Source organism: Rhincodon typus, chromosome 11 (genome assembly GCF_021869965.1).
Source record: "Rhincodon typus isolate 14 chromosome 11, sRhiTyp1.1, whole genome shotgun sequence".
Lineage (NCBI taxonomy): Eukaryota > Metazoa > Chordata > Chondrichthyes > Orectolobiformes > Rhincodontidae > Rhincodon > Rhincodon typus.
Genome location: NC_063342.1, coordinates 67,426,072 through 67,447,568, shown reverse-complemented (window position 1 = coordinate 67,447,568; position 21,497 = coordinate 67,426,072). Strand labels below are relative to the sequence as shown.

The following is a 21,497-nucleotide window of genomic DNA, read 5'->3' as shown; positions in this document are numbered from 1 at the left end:
GTGAGCGGCTTGACTACAGCTCTAACCTTTCTCGCCTTTTCCCTCCCTCACACCCTCCCTTCTCGTCTCATACCCTCTCCCCGCCTCTCTCCTCGATCCTCCTTAGTACTGTCCACTCTATTTCTCTTCATCCTGTGTCTGTATGTAGTACTGCTGCGGTGTTTTTTTCGCTCCAGTCGAAAATGGCGCCGAAAACCGAGATTCGACTCAAATTCGTTAGTAGCGGGGGTGGGGGTGGGGGAAGTACGCGGCATGATGGGTAATAGCGGCTCCTCGCGCTGACAGTTTGAAATTGGGCTCCAACGGCAGCGGCGCGAGTTGCCGCCGCCACTCGGCCAACGGTTCCTCACATCACAAAACAAGCTCCGCCACCAGTTTCCCTCCCTTCAGCCTCTCACCGCACTGTCACTCACTTCAATGAAGACCACTTCTTCAAACCACACCAGACCGAACGATTCAGCAGTACACCATTTGCGCCGAGCTTTCATATTGAATTTACCCAACTGGCTCACGTCTTTTGCAGGTCTGTTGTTTTTTTGGTTTAAAAAGGCACTATTCCGTTTCTGATGAATATTTACAAGTACGCAGTCCTGATCTGTTTACTAATCGTAAAGGTTGGCTTTAAGGAACTCAATTGGTGCTTTATTTTAGAAGGCGATTATTCATTCCCCGAACCCCACCCCCCCAACTTCCATTGAGGTTCTGTCAAAACTTCTCCATGTTAAGTGTGTCATTCGGAAAGATCTCGAAGCTTGTGTGTGTGGCTCCACTTCTGCCTCCGTGTATTTGGTATGCATCTGAAGTTTGTGGGTACCCCTCAGCAATTGCGAAAATGAAAAAAGACATCGTTTTGCAATCACGGGAAACTTGGATAAAACTGGCGTGTCAAAGTGAATTATTGATGCCTCCTAAATGATTAAGGCTTGCAATTTTCGACCGGACCAACTAGGATGACCACCTGTAATCATGAGTCCTACTAAACATCTGAATAGAATGGCATCAAGACGCAGGTAAGGCAATCTGATGAGATCAGGCAACCCATTACGCTTTAAGATATGGGTAACCCTCTGGAAACAGAAATGCCTCACAACATATCTTAAAATGCTGATAATCTGAAAATGGCTACCAGGCTGTAGGTAATTTGTTGCCAGTGGGCTAAAAGAAATAACTTCTAATGTTCACATGCCAGATTGCTGAAATCTTTTGAGTGAAGATCAGAGCTCTAAATGTTCGTAGGAAGTGTTAGTTATTTCCTTGCCCACACTAGGCTTGATAGATGTGGACCATGGAATCTTGGGTTATATACAAAATTTAAAATCAGTGTTTTAGTTGATTTAACTCAGTTGTTGCTACTACTGGATATTGGTACTCAGATTAGGATTTATTCAACAGGGTCTAAAAATGACCTCTTTACAAGATCTACACCTATTCAAGTACAGGAAACCAAACAAAGAACTAAATTGCCAGGGTAAACAACTTTTGGCAATCCAGTTGGTTGTGTGATCCATAGGCTGAAGTTTGAGGACCTATGCCTCAAGTAGGATGCCACAGCACTATCAAGATTTTCCTGAGAAATCTGTGATCACCTAAACAATGAATTCAGGATTGATAAATCAATTTCTCTATTAAACAATGGCAATTTTATTTTACACCTCTCCTGTTGCGATAGTTAATAAAACCAATTTGTCATATTTCTCATTTTTTTCCCCATTTTGCCATTGTTTTCATAAATTGTCCACAACCCAGAATATTAAGTCACTAGAGAATTTTTGTGAAGTTGCACAAAAAAGGTTCACATTTGATACTAATTTTCAACCTACATCAAAGTGAAAGGGAGAGGCAGGGTAGATCTGAAAATTCCAGTGGCGATAGGAAATGCACAATAAATCAAGTCGGGTATTCTTGCACAGTTACTCATGATTAGTTATGACCTACACTTGCAGAAAATTGACAAAAGACACTTGATTTCTTTTTCCTCCGATATTAATTGCTTGACACAAGGAATCTAAGGTTTTATATTTGTTTCAGAGATGCCAAAGGAACATCTTATAGAAGTTTATCCTTTTTCTGATGTTGCAAAACAATTTAGTTTAATAGAGAAATAGCAAGGAAAATTGGCTATAAACATGAGAATACAGTCCAATATGAATGCTAGCAGCCCAAATGGCTGAATCCTCCATTCTTCTATGGAATGTTTGTAACCCAAGATACATGTCATTATTTGAGGATAAGTACTGGATTAAATTATATACAAACATGATTTTTTTTTTTTAAAATGGGGGCAGGGTATGGAACTCCTTTTCTAAAAGAAATTTGTGGCAGATGATTGTGGGTAAATCATCATGACAAATATGCCCTTGCAACTAAGTGATTGCTTATTGTACTTGGCAAGTCATTTTTAAAATTTGTTGGAAGAAAGTCAGCTTGGTCAATAAAGTAAAGAGCAAGTTTAAAAATTATAATTTTCTCCAACTGACAGAATGCATTAAAACTATAATTATGGCAAGTTGACTTATCATCGATTAGATTAAATCAAGTAAATTTAATTTCACTGGTTAAAGATCAGCCCTTTTCACTCAAATGCATTCAAGCCTTAACCCAAATAATACTAGCAATAGTTGTTTCTTTGCAGTCTTATGCCTATGATTTTAGTTCCAGGGAAGGGGGAAGATAGTTGTTTCAATAGACTGGAGAAGGGATAGGTTAGATCATAAGATATAGGAACAGAAGTAGGCCATTCAGTTTATCAAGTTTGCTCTGTCATTCATGACTGATCTGATAATTCACCAACTCCACTTTCCTACCTTTTCCACGATAACCCTAAATTCCATTACTGATTTAAAAACTCACTGTCAGCCTTGAATATATTTAATGACTCAGTTGACAGCATTCTGCAATAAAGAATTCCACAGAATCACAAACACTGATCCCCTGACAGGAAATTTTTCACTTGTTTTAAAATGCGTGACCCCTTATTCGGGTATAATGTGTTCTGCTTTATAGACTATCCCACGAGGGCAAACAATCATTCCGCATCTATCTTGTCAAGAGAGCCAAGAATCTGTATTTTAACAAGAGTAACTCATTTTTTGGAAAACCAAAAAATACAGACTCAATCTATCCAACTTCTAAAGACAGTCCCTCCACCACTGGTATCAGCCTAGGGAACCTTCTTAGTGCTACCTCCAATGCCAGCATCTCTTTCCTTAGCAAAGGGGGCCCAAAATTGTTCAGTATTCCAGCTGTGGTCTGGCTAGTGCATTGTACTGTAGAGTTTTAGCAAAGCCTCCCTACTTTTATACTCCATTACCTTTGAAATAAAGGCCAACATTCCATTTGCCTTCCCTATACCAGCTGTACTTGGATGCTAGCTTTTTGGTGATTCATGGATGAAAACTCCCAAATCCTTTCTGTAGCTTTCTGCAGTCTTTCTCCATTTAAGTAATCTTCATCTTCCTGCTAAAATGCATCACCTCATTTTATTCCATTTGCCAAGTTTTTGCTCACTTGCTTAGCTTGTCTATAGACCTCTGCAGACACTCGTCATCCTTACCACTTGCCTTCCCACCTATTTGTGTCAACTGCAACTTGGCAATTGTATATTCACTTTCAAAATCATTTGATTGATATAATATGTAATTGTGGCCCCATCTAGGATCATCATGGCACACTACTAGTTAAAGATTGCCACCCTGAAAATGTCCCCCTTATCCCAAATCTATTAGCATGGATAGAGGACTGGCTAACTAATACCCTACCTTCAATACCATGGACCCTCGTCTTATTAAATGGCTTGATGTGTGATACCTTATCAAATGCTTTATGAAAATCCAAATATTACATCCACTACTTCCACTCTATCCTGTTTGTTACCTCCTCAAAGACTTCTAGTAAATTTGTCAAGCATGATTTCTCCTTCACCAAGCCATGCTGAAACATTTTAATCATATTTTGTATTTCTACATGCTCTGCTATTTCATCCTTTATCATAGACTAACATTTTCCCAATAATTGAAATTAAGCTAATTGGCCAGTAGTTACCCTCTTACCTTTAGAAAAGTTTAAATTTACAGTTTTCCAATACTGAGATTTTTCCAGAATCTAAGGAATACTCGAAGATTACTACCAAGATATTCATTGTCTCTGTAGCTACTTTCTCTAATATCCTAGGAATGCACCACATCAGGTCTGGGCCTTATTGCTCTTTAGCCCCACTCATTTCCCAACCTGGTGTTGTTACATTTATTTCCTCTTCACCTTTTGCCCCTAGAATATTTAGTAATTTTGGAACGCTTTAGATTTGACGTGCGATGAAGATCATTAGGGGTCTAGGCTAAGTAAATGAAGAGAAACTATTTGCATTTTCAGAACAGTCAAGAATTAGAGGATATGGATTTATGATGATTGGTAAATGAACAAAAGGCTGCTTGAGGAAACTTGTGTTTTTTGCTAAAAGAAAGAAAAACACAGCAAAATTATTAGAACCTAAGAATGCACTGCCTGAGAATGTTATAGCCAACAGTGGCTTCAAAACTGAACTGAATAGGCACTCAAAAAAGGGGAAAAAATAGCACGCTGCTAGAATGGTACATGGGAGTGGGACTGGTTGAGTCACTCTTGCATAATAAATCAGTATGGACAAAAGCATTCTATGACTCACTTGGAGAATAGTATTAAGTGGTTGAAGTATTCTCATGCTAGTCAACAGTCTGACAGGTGACAACATAAAACTTTGACTGTACTCATTTTATGTGAACATGGTGGTTAAGGCTACACATTGTTTACAATTTCAGGGGTTGCATCCAGTTATATTTACATCGAGGGGAGCATCATGCTGAATATTACAGTCCCCATCACCACTTGTCAGCACCAAATGCAACAAGGTTCAAAATGCTAAACCTCCTGACCCAATGTGAATGTGATCATTAAATCTTGGAGGTTAGTAGCTGTAAATTCCATTTATAAACATGTATTAAAATTACTTATCATTGCTCTGAGGGAAGAGTTTCTATTTCAGGAAGCCAGAACTAAAAAGATGAGAGTTAGCACTGTTTATTATTGACAACAGTTTCAATATGGTTACAATTGGTTTCAGTTGAGAAACAAGGTATGATTACACTACTGCTTGTATTCTACTGGTTACCAATGGGAAAAGATAGGTGCCAATTTGCAGGAAAATTAGTGGTTTAGGAACACTAATTGAGTAGACTAGGATGATAATATACCGTAAAGGGAACAGAGAAGGAAGAGCTTCTGAAGTGTATTCGATAGAATTTTCTTGATCATTATGTTTTCAGGCTAACAGGAACAGAAGCATTGTTAGATTTGGATTTGGGAAGATATCAGGGCAAAGTTTGGAGGAACCGTGAACATATTATTGTGACTGGCTATTAAAAGGATAAACAGCAACAGTAGTCTAAAAAGATACTCATTTGGAAGAGGATGAATTTCATTTGGGTGAGAATACATCTGGACAAAGTAAATGGAATCAACTATTGCCAGGCAGAACTGTAACAAAATAATGGGCTGCATTTAAAGAGGAGATGGTTCATGCACATTAGAAATACATTCTCAAAAAAAAAAAAAGGAGAAAGGAAAGACAACCAATGCCAGAGTTCACTGCATGACAAAGATGTGGCAGAAAGTGACATGTATGACAGGTGTCAGGATGACAATTGAATATTGAAAAGTACAGAGAGGAAATGAAAAAGGAACCAAGAAGAAAAACAATAAGAGGGAACTATTAGAAAAGAGAATCCAAAAATCTTCTATGGCAATATAAATAGTAAAAATATAGAAAAAAGGAGAGAGGGAGATTATAATGTTAGATAAAGACAAACTGTTTCCAATGGAAAAAGGATCAAGAACGAAAGGGCAGCGATTTAAGAAATAAGAACAAATGCAATTCAAACTTTTTTCATACAAACGAGTGGTTAGGATCTGAAGTGCACCTAGTGGTAATAACTAATTTAATTGTTGCTTTTTTATTAAAAGCGAGTGTATGTGATTAGTACCTGAAGAGAAAAGCTGCAGGGTTTAGGGAAAGGGTAGGAAATTGGGACTGGCAGAGTCCCTTTTGCTGACAGCAGGCTGACATGTTGAAAGCTTGATGGCTGCAGTTATTTTACGATTCTGATACTAAAACTAGGTCACTATCAACATGTAACTAGAACCATTAACAATAGTTAAAACTTGAATCCCTTTACAGGAACAATAATAAACAAAATTGGATCCACAAGGAAGTATTAGGGCCAATGTCTAAAGTTTCCATTAGTAGCAAGGCTGGAGACACATCTTAAAAGCTAAAAAATGTGGTAGCTTCAAGAATTTTGGGCCTTGGAAGCTGAAGACATTGTTGCCAATTGAACAACTCATCTCAAAAGGGTAAGGTTCAAGGAGATTACTGAGACGTGAAGTGTTGAGATGAGGGAGTGATTTGAGAAAATAAAAATAGAATTTTATAATTAAAAAAGGTATTGCTCAATGGGAAACGACTCTAGGTCAAAGAAGACAGGGCATAGGTTAAAACATGGACAGCAGAATTCTAAAGTGACAAGATTGGAGGGTAGACTCCTGAATGCTGTTCAGAACAGCATTGGAATACGGTTTCTCTACTGGAAAAGTGGACATGCACTGAAGGAGGCTAGTGTGTTCAAAGTATAAAGTGCTGCAGACAGGTCGACAAAATTGCCAACTTTTGTCACTGTCACACAAGATGACATTTGTGACATTGACAGCCATTTCACTGTGGTGGCAGGGGTAGAAACTTGATTGGAGGGATTCAGAGTTCTGGGGTAAATGGGCATGAACTTGAGAAGACAGCATGTTTGATGGCTTTGGAAAGGAAAAGGGAGATTGGCAACAGGTCCACAGTTAGCCAGGCCAGGCATGTCAGGTTGCCCAGAGGAGACTGGCACTAAAGAGCAGTTAGATGATGGCATTTGAAAGCCAAGAAAGCTTGTTCATTTATCAGTCTAGGTGATACCAAAAATCTTTTGAATTGCTTATAAAAGTTCTCAGGTTCTACAATTGCAGAAACAGAATGAGTGGAGAAATGTGTTGTTCCTTTAAAAACACAGAAAAGCAGCAACTGTTCAACCAGTTCTTGTTAAGTTACAAGAAGTGTCTTTACTCCAGCCACACAGTGCTTTCAGGTACTTTTAATCAACTTGTTCAGACATGTTATAACATTTCTGAAGCAGGTGGAACTTGAAAGCAGACTTTCAGACCTAACTCTAGCCCCAGAGTTAGGTACAGTATCACTGCCACCAGACCCTCAAAATTAATGCACCTGGTATTTCCAGATGGTCTTCGATCCAAAGTACTAACCAGTCCAGAGTCTGGTTAACTTCAAAAAAATAAAGAAAAAACATTACACAAAATAAGGTGTTTTCAGACTAGTATGGCAATAATCACTGCCACTGAAGTTATTTTTAATGAACTTGTTATGACATGCTTGACACTTTCAGGGCAGGTGGGACTTGAATGTGGACCTCCTGGTCCAGAGATAGGAACACTGTACCACAAGATTCAAAACACTAGACTTTGCCAGAATGGGAACGAACCAGTGACCTTTAGATCTTCACTGTAACACTCTCCCAACTGAGCTATTTGAGCCATTGATCGTAGTGCTGCTATACACTGGGCTAATTGAAATGTCAAGCAATTAATAGGGAAGAAAAGATGAGGGTGGAAGAGAGAGTTCACTTATTATGACAATGAGTTGAAGTTCCTGTTTACTGCATAACAAAAAATTAAAAGCAAAATATTATACATACTGAAAACCAGAGGCAAAAAATACTGGAGAAACTCAGCAAGTCTGGCAGCATCTCTGGAGTGAGAAACAGTTAGCATTCAGTTCAGTATGGCTCTTCCGAGTGCTGAAGAATCTTACTGGACTGAAAACATTAACTTCTCTCCACAAATGCTGGCAGATCTGCCGTGTTTCTTCAGCATTCTGTTTGTCTACTGTATACAAAACATCTTGTTACATAGTAAAGAGTTTCACCCCTTTCAGTCTTTTGCAGTGGCCTTCAGTGCTTTATATTTAGAGTTTTGGGATGGAGTTAAGAGGATCCACTAACTCACTACAACACATTTTTCCTTAAAAGGAAGCAAATAAGACGACCCATGTAACTACATAAAACTAATAGAAAGGGTAAATTTGCAACTTAGGTTAACCCATGGCTTCAGGTCAAGGAAGCAAATGTAAAGTGGCAAAATGCAAGGCAGTGATTAAAATAAGGATATACTTTCTCTTGCCAGAGAATCAATACCTGGATATTCAGAATGCAGTGGAGGAGGCAAGAGTGACGCAAATGTTCTAGAATCTGATGGCTGCATAGCAGATTTCTGTAGCTTTAGATGGGCTGTATGACCATCCTTGTCTTGAGATTTGTACTTTGTTATCAAAGGATGTAGACAGGAGTGAATTCACTGTTAACAATTATAATGGAACAGCTTTGACTTACTACAAATGTAAAGTTGGTACAAACATTGAAACTACATATTGTCTTCAGCTTTGTGATAGTATGAATATCATGTACCAAAACATTTTGTGAAAAATAAACCTGTACTTGTGAATTAATCTTCAATGTTTGGATAACTAACTCCAGAACTAAGAAAAACAATGCCTGTGAAACAAAAACTAATATCTCCTTGTACTTCACAACCTACTTAGTGTTTGACACTGTTGACCACAACATTCTCCTTTAACACCTATCCATTGTCGTCCAGCTGGGCAGGAGTGCATGCCTATTTCTAGTCAGTCAATCACAAGAAAGAGCTTATTTTCTTGATCTGCACCATTATTCTCTGTTACCAAAGAATCTAACCTGGGATCCCTCTACATCTCTATGTATTGTCCCTCAGCAACAAAAAGTATGAGCATGTAAGCTGTTGAAGAACAACTGTACTTCATCATTACCTCCTTGGAACTCTGTCTCCAAGCTGTAGGACAACTTAACCAACATTTAGTACTAGAAAAGCAGAAACTTCCAACAAAATACTGGGAAGACCAAGAGAGGAATAGACTGCAACTATGATGTCACATCTGAACCAGAGATGAACTCCCACCCACACATCCATTCCATCTCTAATGTTGCACAACTCTCCCCCCATCTCCACTACTTATTGTGGAAACTGTCATCCACATCTTAGTTACCTCAACTCAACTATTCTAAGAAAAAAAAAGTAGACTACTCAGCTCCTCAAGCTTTCTCCACCATTCAAGATGATGGCTAATCTGATCACTTTACATTCCCATCTACCCCAGTAACCTTTCACTCTTGCTTATTTAGAAACAGTCTTCCTTTGGCTTACAAATATTTCAAAGACTTTGCTTTCACTTTTGGAGGGAGCGCGTTCCAATGACTCTCAATCAAGAAATTCCTATCTGTCTTAAAATGGGTGACACCTAGTTGTAGATTCTTTCATAAAAAGGAAAGATCTTTTCTATATGCACCCTGTCAAAACCCGTCAGGATCCTATGTTTCAAATCAAGTCACCTTTCAATTTACAAACTCAAGTGGATAAAAGTCTAGCTTGTCCAATCTTTCCTCATAACAGGACCCATCCAAAGCAGGTATTAGTCTAAGGAACCTTCACCAAACTGCTTCCAACACATTTAGATCCTTCTAAGAAGGAGATTAAACCATACACAGTTCTCGCAATATAGTCCCACTAATGTTTTGTATAGCTGAAGCACACAAACATTCCATGTTCCATTAACCATCAACTGAAAACTCTGCAGTCTCTGCCCTAATTTCCATTTACCTGAAGCCCCTGTGCTTACCAATGAACGTTACTTACCCAGGAGCCAATACTTTTCAAAAAATATTCAAAACCAGATTTTTCCATGGACTTGCATCTCCTTAATTCTGTGATCTCCAGCTTTGAAACCTGCCAATAACTGCTTCACCAATTCTAGTGATCCCAATTTTAAATTGTTTCAACATCATTTGATCTAGTCTTCAGCTGTCAAAAATCTAATCTAAATTCCTGAACTAAACCTCTCCACCTCTTTCCCTTTTTTCAACTCAAAGAGGCTTCTTAATCTTTGCCTCTTTAACCAAGCTTTTGGTCATGGAGTAACATTAGGAGACATGGGTGGGGGGTCAATGTCAAAGTTAGTTTCCTCCCAAATGTTGACTTTCCTGCTCCTCTGATGCTGTCTGATCTGCTGTGCTCTTCCAGTCTCACACCTATAGACTCAAAGACAAAGTTTGTTTGTTGAATGCTCCTGTGAAGCATTCTGGGATCTTACTATATTAAAAAAGGGTACAACATTAAGACACAGGTGTTCTTAAATGCAGGCCACGATCAATGATAGCTGTGCTCCAATTCTATGTAGTTGGAAAACGTGTTCTAATAGCTAGTATCTTTTCGTTAATATTGGAGCAATTGTACCAATGCTCAGATATCCGTTTCGATGAGTCCTTTAACGTTTGGAACTAATTCTAAGTCTCCGTTCATGAGAGGTGTTCTGTTTTGAAAAGACCAATAGGAGGGGGGAACTCAATTCCACCAGAAAGATCAACATGCGGCTCCGCTTTTAGATAGGAAGAAATGTCGCAGTTAATTGAAAATATAAATACTATCTTGTCAACATCAAAAGTGCTCGTACTACAGTATAACCGTAGAAACTTTCAAACTTTAACTCTCCAGATTGTCGGATTTTTCCTGGTAGCTAAGATGGTGCATGATATGGAAATACGCCCTTAAAATGCAAACAAACAAGGTTGCGGAAAACGAGCCGCTACAAAAGTGCCTTTAAGTATGCCGTACAGACAACAACTTTTACTGGTCTTTTTTAACAGTATGATTGTAGCAATCAGTCAGACAGAATGTATTTCTATAACCAGACTGCATGAGACTTTTTCTTAAAAGCACTGTATCTTGCATTTGTTGTACCAAACTTCCATCGGAATAAACATTTTCGGGCATTAAGGACTTGCTGTTCAATCGAGCTTTGAGTTGCAGTCGTTTAACCACGGTGCTACTCGTAATATTTACACTTCGAGCACCAGTTGTTAACAAGAACTATATTAGGTTATTTGTAAAGATCGTTTCTCCTAACTTTTAAAATAAAAATCCAACCCATCGTCAAGCAGTCCGGTGAAAATGCGAACTTTTGTTTGTAGCGATACTTTCCGTTTATTTCGTCCATACGCCGGCCTACTTGCCCAAGTTCTACTCTGAATCGGTCATTACAAAATATAACAGCCACCCTCTTCAGTTCTCAGTATTGTAAATGGCTTATTGTTTGCAACAAAGTACTCCGCGAAAGCGGATGTCCCACCCTCATGGCCACGCTGAACATCGATGATTGGGTCGGTGACGCCATCACTGTCCTAATTTGGACTTTTCCCAATTCTAGGTTGACTATTGTATGGAGGTCCGGTCTGTCAATCTCCTTACGCCGAGTACCTCTGTGTATCAATGTAAATACGGTAGTATTATTGCTTCTATGCAATGTTGCCAGAATGCTTTATGTTACCTTGGCTAAGGTGCGCTGTGCTTGCACATGCTGCATTATCCGGTGATATTAAATTAACAAAGGTAAACGGAGAGTGGTCGTACATTTATTGTCTTTTCCCTTTATGTTTTAACCCGACTTAAAACAAATTTAAATAAACAACGTATCACGTTTCTCCAGTCATTACGGAAATTTTATCATCAGTTGCACAGCTTTGCTCGACAGTATAGGATGTGCGGATTAAGAGTGGACAAATTATCTACACGAAAATAGACAAACAAACTGGAGTATTATGTGCGACTGTCCTTTTGCAATATCAGCTATTTTAAAATTTAAATCTGTAATTGCGTCATTACGTCGTTAGGCATAATTACTACAATCAAGTTGATGCCCGATAGGGTGCGATTTAATATACTCCAAACATGCTTTTCGATCATGCACTGTTTAGGAATACGTTTCACACTCACCACATAAGTTGAACGCTTCAAAACTAGTCCGTTTTGTGTCTAAATAATCTTTCATGTACTAGACAAAAGAAGCAACAGTCTTTGATAAAATTCACACAGGTACATGACTAAATACTTCCTGAGTTTTAATAGGAGAAAACAATGTGAGACACTTACTGACACTCGAACATCTCATGTAATCCAACTCTTAGAACGTGTACTCTTTAGAAAACAAAACTTCGCAAAAATATCGGGGCTTATGTTCTCCAACGTCAACATTTATCCTTTTATGCAGTTTCAGCAAGCTTCAAGGAAGTTGTCCTTTTGTTCTACTATTTATAGATTGCGTCAACATTGCGAAAAGGGTAGGCGGAGCGGTCCCTGCAGGAAAGCGCACAGCACACGCGACCTACCATCCAGTTGTAGTAAACCAGCGGGTCAAATTATCCCACGTGTTTGTGATAACCTTTGTAAAAGAAATCCATATCGCACTCTGGAAAAGGCAAGATAACAAGTAATATTTTTGCTAACAGGTCATATTGTTTTCATTACTGTTACACTATTTTAAATAAAATGAAGTCCCACGACAGGTCCAGCAGGTTTATTTGAAACCACAAGCTTTCGAAAGGCTGCTCCTTCATAGATGAAGTCACCTGTCATCAGGCACCTCCACATCATTTAAAAAAATGTGTATTTGTATTTACCTATGTGTACACATTTTGTGGAAAGGACTCATAGACAGTTTGAATGTCCACTTGATAGCAGCTATTACTAATGTTAATTTGTGACAGTTGTCATTGGTTTGCAAGGCTATGAGAGATAACAAACAATGTTTAATTAGATTTAGTACCATGATGTTACTGTTGAGTCTAAATATGTAGTTAAATTTTAAAAGTTATGATTTTTCACTATAATTTTATACACAACAAACTGATGTTACGAGTATGTATTGTTGGCAAATAATCTACAGGATACATTGTAACTCTCCTATCCTGTCAAATAATTTAGTTATGATGGTCTGCTTTTACTTGTTGACTTCCACACGAGAGAAGAAAATTGTAATAAATTGCTTTGTTTTGCATTGATGACAGTCATAACTTAAGTGTCTTATGGTGTCATAGTTGTTTAAAGCACAGAAGGTACATGTATTCATGTTTAATAGATTTAATAAGCCAGAAGGTATCCAAGTCTTTGTCCTTGTGACCGCATTGATGTTTACTATGAATCTTGGGCGTGACATGACAATTATATCTTTTCATTAATTTGCATATGTAGTATTTAAGATTGCTTAGGAATCTTGATTTTCTAATCAACAAAAGAACTACCAGAACAGGAAGAATACTAAACAAAATCCAATTCTTTTAAATTCACAAAATATTTCATATAGACTTGAGCTTTAAGACTGCTTGGGACTCTGACATCACCTGTTGGACATTGCTGCAGAACACCAGTTCCTTATAAGCACAACAGGAGAAAAACAGAGATTTGACAATGTCAAGTGCATTGGCCCTTTTCACAGACAAATTGAACAATATTTAGCTCATGGTTTTGCACGAAGACTCGTCTTTTTTAAAACATTCTGAAGCCCACAAGATGCAAATTTAAATAAAGAACTGCAGATGAGCACTACACAATCAATGCAATGTCATACACATCACCATTACACACAATAGCATTGCAATATCATGTATCCAGATGCTGAAACTCTGGAGAAACTATAGCGATTAGCATTAGACAATACTTGCACAAGAATAGACTTTGAAAGCATAGAAATGTGTGCTGGTAGCTTCTTTCTAATCCCTTGAGCCATTTTTTTTGTAAAGGGGGTAATTTACAACTGGGAGTGCTGAAATACATGGAATTTACAATCAGAAATGCTTTTAATATATTGGAACACCGTAAGGTACTTCACAAAACAATACAATAAATTAAGATGCCAAGTCACATAAAGACATGAGGTGGATTTAAAAAATGCTTTAAAGAAGGAAAGTGAGAGATGGAGAGGCAAATGAGGCAATTCCAGAACTTAGAACCTAGTCCCCTGAAAGCATTGACCAATGGTGAAGCAATTATAACAGAGAATGCACAAAAATGAGTGCAGTTATCATGGAAAGTTGTAATATTGGGGGAGATTACAGAGATAGGGAGAGGCAAGACTGTGGAGGGATTGAAAACCAGGATAAGACTGGGAGTTAATGTAGTTCAGCAGGCAAAGGTGATGGGTAAGTGACTTGCTGTGTGTTAAGTAACAATCAGTAAAGGTTAGAGGGTAGAATGTGGGAGTCCAGTTAGAAGTGTGATTGAAGTATCAAAGGCAAGGATGAGGGGTTCAGCAGATCAGCTGACGCAGTGTGAAGTCAAATATGTTATAGAAGTAAAAGCAAAATACTGCGGATGCTGGAATTCTGAAACAAACACAAAGTGCTGACAAAACTCAGCAGGTCTGGCAGCATCTGTGGAGAGAGAAATAGAGTTAATGTTTGAGTGCAGTATGACTTATTTTGAACTAAGTAACAAAAGTTCAGCAGAAAGTCATAGTGACTTTGTTCAGAGAACTGAAGAAGTGCTGTGAACAGAGGCAAAATTAATATCAATTTATGAGTGTCAGTCAACTGTATGAAGACACAGATGTAAAATCCAGTATAAATAGGTCAATATTTCACATTGAGCGATAGTAAGAACTGCAGATGCTGGCGACAGAGAAGCTTTTTCTGAAGAAGGGTCCTGACCCAAAACGTCAACTTTCCTGCTCCTGTGATGCTGCCTGGCCTGCTGTGTTCCTCCAGCTCCACTCTGTGTTATCTCATTATTTCACATTGGTTTCATTTATTCATGCATTTATTAATTTATTATTGATTGAGACTAGCTTAGATAGATAAATGTACTGGCATGCCTCATTGTGGTTACATGGGAGTCAGAGACACTGCCATTGATACACACTGCTGCCATTGTGTATCATCTACAAGATGCATTGCAGCAACTCATCAAAACTCTTCCACACGTGCAACCGCTACCATCAAGAAGAATGAGATCAGCAGATGCATGGGAATATGACCTCCTGCATAATACTGTGCAAGCCACAAATCATTCTAATCTGCAACAGTCATTCCTTCACCATTGTTGGGTCAAATTCCTGGAACTTCCTTCCCAACGGCATTGTCAACACCTTCCCACTCTGCGATATTGTAAATACTGAAGGGTTGAAATAGGAAAAATTAATTATGTTGTTTTCAACTAATATACATTTGACCTGTCTATATTGGGTGTTACATCTGTGACCTTATGCAATTGACTGAGACTCATAATTTGTTATTAACTTTGCATCTGTTCACAGCATTTCTTCAGTTCTCTGAACAAAGACAGTTCTAATCCATAGCACAATGACCTCCAGAATAAGGAGACTAGTCTAAAATCCACTCCAGCCATACTATTGACAACAGTCTGATCCTGGCCACCCAGCCAACTGGGCCAATTGGACACTAGGGAGTCCAATTTTCTGGAGCAATTCACTTGTATAATCACTCAAACTGTTTGGCCTTGTTATAGACATGTCTTCCTTGGCCACCAACTCCTGGGGTGGGCTGTGAATCCAGAGCTCCGACTCAGAGGCAGGGTAACGATCCAATGAGCCACAAGACTTCCTCTTTAACATTATTGTTAGTGTTCAATTGCACCTTGGAACTGCATTCTATATGTGAACAAGTGATGTTCTAAAATGATTTTAAATATTTGCTCACTTTGCAAATTACCTTCTCATTTGAGCACGCTCCAGAAAATGCAGTGTACATCAATTGTAAATCTGACCATTCTTTTTACTGTTGCAACAGATTATTCCTTTTAGAATTGTAGAAGTCACAAAGAGACCAGACTTTTTAATGATAAAGCTTTCTTCTCCAGCCATTTTTTATATTTTTGCATTGTATGGAACACTGAAAAATATTTTTAATCAACTTGTTCAGGCATATTATGATACACCTCTGGTGTAGTTAGGACATGATTCTGGGCTTTCTGGCCCAGAGGCAGGGATCTACTACTGCACCACAGACCACAGTACTGGGAAGATGCTTTGGAATTTCTGTAATTAAGTGCCATTTGAGCCTTGCTGTTTCTTAATGAAGACTTAAATTCCACTTGAGCCACTCAAACCAATTACTGAATGCAACACTTAGATGAGGGAATACTGGTAGATTATTTATTTCTAAAACTCTAACAAATAGGTCAGATATGTAATTAGCAGAGTTCTACAAACAATTTAGTTGCTTAATTTCTCAATCAGGAATTAATGCATGACCCGGTGGTGAAGGCGGAAGAGATGGCCTAGTGGTGTTATCACTAGAGTATTAACCCAGATATGAGGATAATGTTCTGGGGGACCTGGGTTTGAATTCTACCATGGTAGATGGTGGAATTTAAACTCATTAAAAATCTGGAATTAAGAGTCTAATGATGACCATGAAACCATTGATGACTGTCAGGAAGAAAACCCCTCTGATTCACTAGTGCCATTAAAGGAATAAACTCCTGTCCTTACCTGTTGTATACGTGACTCCAGACCAACAGCAATTCTAGCTCTCTGGACAGTTAGGAATGAGCAATAAATGCTGGCGTAGCCCATGATGCTCCCATCCTTTGAACAAATAAAAAATGGTGAGTGAAAGAAAGACAATAAAAATTGGTAGCAAAAAGAGAATCAAACATGAAATGTCATAGTTCAGAGACTTGTAAATGTTACCAATGATATAGCCTTATTCAATTTGGTTGAAGGTCATTCTTATACAACTCTTGAGTAATATCAGCACAATGCTTGAGAATAATGCCCTTGTGCAAATGTTGGGCCAAAGTGCGTTGCTATGTAAACTGATTAATATAGATTTATTTGATCAAGATGTTGTTGGGAGATTATAGTATGTAGTCTGGTTTGGTGATCGTTAAAGTTATTGCCCTTGTAGGAATCTGAAGAAATAATGCATACTGTACCTGTTTTGCAGCTAGTTGCTTGATAGTTAATTTGCTACAAAAGTCTGACGACATGAAACTATATGTGATCAATCAAGATAGAAATTTTACTAACAAATTTCAATAATAACAAGAAAAAGTAGCATCTTCATCAGGAAATCATTTAATTTGAATGAAATTTGTTCATTCTTCTGGTTACTTACAGTTTTAAAGATCCTGGAGGACCTATTATTTTTACTTCTATCTTGAAAATTTAGTTTGAAATACTCATGACCCTGCCATTGGAGAACATCTGAGCTGGATTTTACCAGCCCTGTAGGGAAGGGCTAAGAAGGCAGGAAGCCTAGTACACGGGCAGGAGAAGGCAGGAGGGGTGAAACCTAACACATTCCTGTCACCACAGGTTATTCTCACTATGGAATGACAAGTGATGGGCACCCAATTAAACCAATCAAGTAGCTAAATCACAGCTGCTTTCCACCCCACCCAGCATTGTACTAGGCATCAGGTGGACTGCTGTTGCCTGATGAGATGCCAGGCCTGTCAGCAGTAAAGGTTGGGATCTTTTTTAATGGCATTTCCATGGCCAATGGAGGCGCCCCTTGGTGGCAGTGGCTACCCTGTAGCTCTGCTGGAGTGCTGGAAAGCTCACACCTCCTTTTGTTGGGTTCTGTCTGCCTAAGCCTGGCACAGAAACTGCAAAGAGATGCCTGGCCTTCTAGGCACCTCAATCTAGAGGCACTTTCTTCTACTACCTACAGCCTCAACAGTAGTCACCTGCATCTGATTGAGCTAGTAGCTCTGAATGCGGGCTGACAGCCGCAGCTGGTAATATTTTAAACAGATTCTCGCCATCCATCCAAACAGACTAAGGACACACTTTCAATCCTGGCAGTGGCAGGACAACCTGGCATTTGGAAATAAAATATATATTTAACACCATAATGAAAATTATTGCCCTACCATTGACTGTAAGTCCTGCCCTGGTTTGTCTTACCAAAATGCAACACCTTGCATTTATCTAACTTAAACTCCATCTGCCATTCCTCAGTTTACTTGCCCAGTTGATCTCACTGCATTGCCAGATAATGCTCTTCATTGTCCACGATACCACCAATCTTGATGTCATCTGCAAACTTATGAACCATACCTCCTAAATTCTCATCCAAATCATTTGTATAAATGAATAATAATGGACCCAGCACCAATCCCTGTGGCACACCGCTGGTCACAGGCCTCCAGTCTGAAAAACAACCCTCTGCTATCACCCCCTGTCTTCTACCATCAAGCCAATTTTGTATCCATTTGGCTACCTCTCCCTAGATCCCATGAGATTTAGCCTAACTCAATAACCCAACATGCAGTACCTTGTTAAAGACCTTGATAAACTCCATGTAGAGAATGTCTGCTGCTCTGCCCTCATCTACTTTCTTGGTCACCGATTCGAGAAACTCAATCAAATTTGTGAGACACAATTTCCTATGCACAAAGCCATGCTGACTATCCCAAATGAGTCATTGCCACTTGAGATACTTGTAGATACTATCTCTCAGAATCCCGTCTAACAATGTACCCACCAAGGACGTTAGGCTCACTGGTCTGTAGATTCCAGGCATTTCCCTGCAGCATTTCTTAAATAATGATACAACATTAACCACCTTTGGGCACTTCACCCAAATACAAATATCTCCGCAATTTCCTCTCTAGCCTCCCACATAGTCCTAGGATACACATCATCAGGTCTCGGTGTGCTACAAAACTCCAATCCCGATGTGTATATTGATCAATGAAGGTAGGTTTGCAGTAGCCAATAGTAGCACACTCCCTGGCCAATTTCACAATTATGACATCAAGTTAAAGAGAGCTTATTTGACTGTTTATGAATTTAAGTGCAGGGTGGAGTCTGTAAAGCCATGTAGGTGGTATCTTCTAGGGATCTGAGTAACGTGTCCTTTAGCGAAATCTGTGATAGAATCGGGTGAACAGTCCAGTGAGGCCCATCTCAACATCAGTAGCAACTTGCTGCATCTTTTATGCATTTGCCGAGTGGTGATGCAATTTTCGCACTAGAAAGTGGCGAGTTGCCAATCAAGGTGGGTTATAACTTGTTATGAATGCTTTATTAACATCACAAGATACTTCATTAATAATTAGTTTCCTATCTTCCCAGTGTGCCAAACAATCTGGTAGTTGTGAATTCTCAACAAGGTGCCTTGTAACTTCAGCTGGCTGCAAGCTGTGAACTGCTCCCATGTCGCTTAGCATCAAACAGCATCTTGGGCATGAACCATGGGCACCAGCTGTATGCACCCAGCATTCTCTCTAACTTGCTTTCCGGCTGCATGGGCCTCTGAGGTCTATGCACGGCAGTGACTTCTGGAACTAGAACTCCTTGAAATGTGCTTAGAGGGAACATTGCACACACTCCTCATCCACAGACATTGGCATCTGACATTTGTCAATCCCCGAAGACCATGATGCAGGCCACACTGGCAACTAGTATTGAAAAGCTGCTGAAGGACATTTTGCATGCAGGGACCTAGCTCACAAATTGAACCAGGCTGCATTTCAGGACTGCTCACTTGCTTTCTTAGTGCTTGCTTACTTAGTGCCTACCTGCATGCTCACAGCATCTCTGTCTTGCCATATAGCACAGTCACACAATCAGGTAGATTGCCTTGTTGATCAGCAGTCCTCATCCAATCTTGCAGTACGGCAGTGTGATATACCACTTTTACACCTACACCATGTTACAGCAGCTTACACAGCAAACCGGCTATTTACAGTAAGCAAGCACCATATTTCAAAGTATTAGGGGAGTAGTCCTCATCGAAGTCCATGGAGGCATCCATCAGTGAGGGGGTTATTACAAAGTGAGTCAAGGGCAGCCTCCCAAACAAGTCTTGGGAATTGGCCAAGGTCAGGTGGTCCACACCTATGTAGTCTTCATAGTGTCAGTCTGTAGGGTAGGACTAATGCAGTTGGGGAGGTGTATAGCCGTCAGTCAGGGGTCTGGGCACTACTCATCCTGGGTTGTACTGTTAGATTGGTGAAGGGAATAGGCTGTGGTTAGTCTATCATATTATTCCATGGAAACTAAAGGGACGGGTGGATAGAAGGGAGGTGCAGCGGGAAGGTGATTCTGGAATCTATTCATTGGGATTGGGGTTGCAGGCTTTGGGGAAGATGGGACAACAATTGTGAAGGGGAGGCAACTGTATTTATAAGGGGGAACACTGTAGATCATGAAATGGAAAGGGAGACAAGTGGATGGGTACATGAATAGGAAGGGTTTACAGGAATATAGGCCAAATGCTGGCAAATGGGATTAGATTAATTTAGGATATTTGGTCAGCATGGACGAATTGGACTGAAAGGTCTGTTTCCATGCTGTACAACTCTACGACTCTAAGTGGGATGGGTTTGTGCACTGTCAGCAGCATCTTGGCTTTATGGGGAGGGGTTGGAAGGGTGTTTTTGCCATGGATGATCACATCTGGCACAGCTACTTAATATGCCAGAAGCTGGGTAGGAACAATGGGCAGCCAAGGTTCATGTAGAGGGGTTGGGTGGAGATCTGGAGAGATGCAAAGCATCCTTCACAGGAAGGGCTACTAGGAAGAGGATCTGGATATTCAGTGTTCACTAACACCTAGCGGTGAAGGCTAACAGGCACTGACCAAAGAGTGCTTGCTTACTGTTGGTTTCCATCGTGTTGGAAATTAAAATAGATAATGGAAACAAAATAGTTGCGACCACATCCAGAATGGATGGATAATTGTTTGCATTCAAAGGGAGGGAGCGGGAGTTACTGATGTGAGGCCATTTAAAAGGAAACAACATTATACACAGACCCATGCATTATACAGGATACAGACCCGCGAGATTCCTAAATTCTGGCCTTCCTAATGCATTAGCTTCGTATGTGTTGCGCACCTTCCAGTCTTGGGCATCGCCGATGAACTCATTCACACCAACAAGTCAGGACACAGGCCAGGGAATGAATAGGAATATTGTAGGACCAGGGGCAAAGGTGTCAGCAGGACTCACTGGCCTGTATTTGTCTACACAGTCTGTCAAACAAACAGATGTAGAGCCAAATTAAGAATTCATGTACAGTACAATGTGACTGATGCCACCAGAGTGCCCTCAGTAGGTTTTCTTCTTTCTCTCCCTCCGACTATGTTACAGTGTAGTCCCTGATTCTGCAGCTAGTAGTGATGCAGATGCAGGAACGGTGGTGAGGTGTTCTGAGGGAATATTGTACTTCTACATTGTAAGAAAGTGGAGATTGCCATTTATTGTATGCCTCTTATCAAGTAGGGATGCACAGGTGCATTTGACAACTCCCACTGGCCATGGAAAAGTTATTGAAATGCTAGTTGCTAGTCAAAACTGGAATGCAGAGCAGCAGATGAAAAATAATTTCAGGTTTTCCTATTGGGATAAACGTTAGTCTCAGCCACTAACAGAACTCAAGACTGTATAGTTGTAAAGCGTGGTGGCTAAATCAATTAAGTCAAAACAAAGTGTAGAAGTTTCAGGAAGGGCTCTTGTGGTGCAGTGGTAATGTCCCTACTCCAGGAGGCCCAGGTTCAAATTCTACCTGCTTGAAAAGT

The 21,497-nt window shown here is 39.6% G+C and overlaps 2 long non-coding RNA genes across 3 annotated transcripts in view; one reads left to right on the top strand and one right to left on the bottom strand.

Moving 5' to 3' along the window:
• Positions 1 to 317: 317 nt before the first annotated feature.
• LOC125484468 overlaps positions 318 to 21,497 on the top strand; it is a 42,244-nt gene continuing 21,064 nt past the window's right edge. For both annotated transcript variants that reach the window (XR_007263306.1, XR_007263307.1), the window contains exons 1-2: positions 318 to 523; positions 4,794 to 4,938. This is a non-coding gene — a long non-coding RNA (uncharacterized LOC125484468). The remainder of the gene's footprint in view (positions 524 to 4,793; positions 4,939 to 21,497) is intronic.
• LOC125484469 lies at positions 10,783 to 12,412 on the bottom strand. Its single transcript, XR_007263308.1, has 3 exons — positions 12,100 to 12,412; positions 11,944 to 12,001; positions 10,783 to 11,429 (listed from the first exon to the last, which is right to left on the bottom strand). It is a non-coding gene; the product is annotated as an uncharacterized LOC125484469 (long non-coding RNA).